This window comes from Geospiza fortis, unplaced genomic scaffold (genome assembly GCF_000277835.1).
Source record: "Geospiza fortis unplaced genomic scaffold, GeoFor_1.0 scaffold548, whole genome shotgun sequence".
NCBI lineage: Eukaryota > Metazoa > Chordata > Aves > Passeriformes > Thraupidae > Geospiza > Geospiza fortis.
Window position 1 is genome coordinate 22,693 of NW_005054511.1, and position 3,966 is coordinate 26,658.

The window sequence follows — 3,966 nt, forward strand, 5'->3', positions numbered from 1 at the left end:
AATCCTGTCAATTCTCCCCATGACTTACAAACACCATGCCAGGTATCTAACTACACATTCACAAATCATTTTAGCCATTTGGGTGGCTGTTCAAGCAGTGATTAATGAAGTGATCACAGTTTAGCTGCTAGTGTACTCTGATTTGCTCTGCTATGTTTTGATGCATCAGTAAGTACCTCCTTTAAAACTGCAGGACATACCAGACAGTAGCATATGACTTGGGATACCTGTTTTGTATTTATAAATTTCAATTTCTTGTTACAAATCCTGAGAAAGTTAAAAAAAATACAAACAACACAAACACATATAAACCACATTAAAATGTTGTATTTCATCTTTGGAGTGTAAAATATTGTAACATTACTGCAACTTGTTATCCAAAATCAAATCATTACAAACCCAAGAAAATCAAAGTAATGATAATTTTAAAAATGGACCTAGAGTAGTACTTGATACCCCCTTCACCAATAATAACGTCCAACCTTTCCAAATAAAGAAAGCCTATTGTTTACACAACACAAGGCCAAGTAGAGCTAGCTGAGGTACTGCAAAGCCTCACAGCTGTTAGGCCAGGCTTCTCACTAAGCCAGACCTGAGACTCCTCAAGGCTATTCCTTCCTGTGCTTCTGGCTTATGCTACCCACAAAAGTCAAGGTGGTGTCTTAGCACAGCACTAATTTAGTCAGTATTGATTTTCAGAGGTTCCAGTGACGGCAGTAGCAAATAATAAGAATAAAAGGATCCTTTTATTTGCTCCTGTGAATTTGCTCCTGTACTACTCGTACTATTTAGTTTTATTTCCAACTTGACACAGTTTAGAGAAGAAGAGATTACAAAATATTTATAATTCCACAGATGTGTAACTAATAAAGAAAGATATATACATTAAAAAATTTTACAAAGCTTTTTACCTTTTACAATATTCTTCAATGTTTGCCTTTCTAAGGGTGTGCCATTTCTGGTTCTATTTGTGAGCCAATGGAAATTCATATTTTTCTTGCATTGCTAGGAATTTAGAAAAGAATAGGTAAAATAAATTATTAGTCTTATATTTTACACTCACTAAAGTGAGCTTCTTGCCTAATCTGTTCTGTTTCAGACTGATCAGGATTCTGTTGCAGTATGCAGATATTGGCTACTTCTGACTTCCATCACATTCACAAAATAAATTGTGAAAACGGTGGCTGTGTGTTGACTGCACTTTCCTGTGACCACACTGTAAGTTCTCCACTTGTCCCTCTATTTCCTTGCAGGCAATAAAAGAGTAGAGGTAGGGTTATTCAACAATCAGCTGAAGTTGGAGTGGTCCATGAGGAGACCTGTGGTGAAATTATTAATCAGTAAGTATCACTATTATTTCCAATAGGATACCGTATTGGAAATAACATTTTTCTGTCAGTTTTACCTGTATTATCTTCACATGTCTTGCTTCTAATTAAAGAGAAATTGACAACCAAGCTAGGTAGCACATCTATTTTGCTGTCATTGTTTATGCCAAGACAAACCAAGAATTTTTTTACGAGAAAACTAAACAGGTGTTTCGTAAGACTAGAACTGAATTGCACAAAATTCTTTCAATCCCCTTAAAAAAATTGATTTAAAAGATAGCTGTGAGATCCATATGTAGAATCAGTTGTCTGAAAATTACACAGATAGCACTCCTACTGATGTAATGTGCATTGGTGAAATATTTAAGTTCTCTGCAAAGAGCACCATGTTTCTTTTTGGTGCCAAACAAGTTGCTCCAACTCCCTGTTCATCTATTACCCTCCCTGGTTAAGGTCCTACTTCTCTCCTTCTCTCTGTGTGATGGTGCAGTGGATCAGACTTAAGAATTGATCCAGGTTGAAAGAAATTTAATGGCTCTGCCCACAAAAGTTAAAAAAAATAACAACAAAAAACAATGGACATTCTGAGGTAGAGAGAAAAGATGACCCAGGCAGTCATGATGACAGCAGCAAAGAGCCTAGATTTCAAGTTTATGTTTTTCTATAAATGATGAAAATCATAACAAATTCTGACTTGTGTGGCCTTCTTATGGATTGCTTTTGGTCTCAGCATTCGAAATTAAATCAGGCATTGATCCCAATTTAAAGAGAACTGTTTTTAGTCAAAGTGAGCACTTTTGTGGCACGGGTTGGTCTGGCCTCAAGTAACAAACACGGTACCCCAGCCCTACTGCAGTAAGAACACAACACAAGGCCCTTATCATTCCCTTCTTCTTCCAGCCTCCCAGCTTCAGAGAGCTGCATCAAGAGCCAAATCTGGTTAGTCATCTTTGTATCACCAAGGTCTAAGGCCCTCTGGCAGTTCACTTACGCCTCTGATACACTTCATTATGAGAGAAGCGGTATAAATAGTAATAAATTCTTAGTTAAACATTTCAAAGCATTTATGGTTTACTTGAAAACAAATAAAAAATAACTGTTTGTCCAAATCCAGGCCCTAAGAGTTCATGGAAATTCTCAGTTTGTTTACAGGTAACTCACTCCAGTGGTTTCCATTATTTAACACTCTCATTTGAAATTTCTTCCTGTTTGTACTAACACTTCTACCTTCAAAAATATTTTTGAGGCGCTGCTAATATCCTAAGGGCCATTTCTGGCTTTTTGAGTATACAAGGCAAAACTGGAATTTCTTCCAAAGGTTTCAGCAGAGTAATTCTCAGTACTTTAACACTTGCCTGTTCATTTGATTATCCTACTATTCTAACAAATATTTTTAATTGACAAGAGAAAACATGTCTTTTAATGAATGAGCATAACAATAGTGTACGTAATGGGTGAGATCTTAAAGCAGAATTAATTACGGGAAGAGAAACTCCTATTTAAAAACCCAGAACAGACATATAATATATATGCAACAAACAAAGGCAGGGAAACAGAACTCAAAACAGGAAGGGGGTGTTTGATATTTTAACAAAGGAAATGTAGAATGAAAACTGAAAACTTGCACAAGCAATAGTGATAATAGAAGATTCTGTGTTTTTTCCACTAGATTGCAATTTAGATAGCTGTGTTAAGTAAGTCCTGTGAAGCAAATTAAAGAACTAAATGCTTAAAGGCAAAACCTTTGCAAATAAATATGAGTCATCTCTTATAAAGTCAGAGATAAGAGTTATTTGTTTTTTTAAAAAACACAGGAAATCAATACGCAGGTTTTCTCCATGCCATGAATAAGACTGAGTGTTTGACCTGTGTGGACCTATCACCAATCCTGACACACACATCCTCCAATTCTTCAATCACAATGAGTTATGTGAAATTAACTTAGGTTTTTCATGTTTATTTAGCACACTGAGTAGATTCTCACAAGAAGGAAAAAAAAATCCTAAACCATAAAAATGGGTAAATACATTACGTAACTTTAGAATAAATGTGTAGTGGTATATACACATCCAATTTAAAATTTACTGCAGTATAATCTCTTGTAACACTACTTTGTAAAATACTGAGCAGCAATAAGTATAATTTATAATGCGATAAAACAATAATACGATGTTCAAACACCCATAGTAACAAAGTTTATGGCTTACGCGTTTATTGCATTGCATTATTAACCCTGAGCCGACGGGCCCTGCGCTTACGGCAAAGGACGTGCTCACACCTAGAGCACAAACCCAGCATGACTCAGGGTATCTGCACGTAATCCCGTGCAAGCGAGCGGGGAAACAAGCACGTCCCTCCCGCTCGTTGCCTCTTGGTAATTTCTGATTTACTTAGCCAAATAAATGTAAAATACTATGTCATACCATGAGTGACTGATTTAAGGAACGTGCTTTTACTAAGCAGAATTACAAAAAACAACCTGCGGGCAGCACCTCGGCGGGGCGGCCTCTGGGCAGGTTTCCGCGTCCCTCAGGGCTCCGGCACCGCCCAGGGGACAACCGGGGGTTGTGCCGCGTCCCTTCCCTAGGTCAGTGCGGCGACAGCCGGGGCTGAACCCTGCGGGGGAGCCCAGCCAACG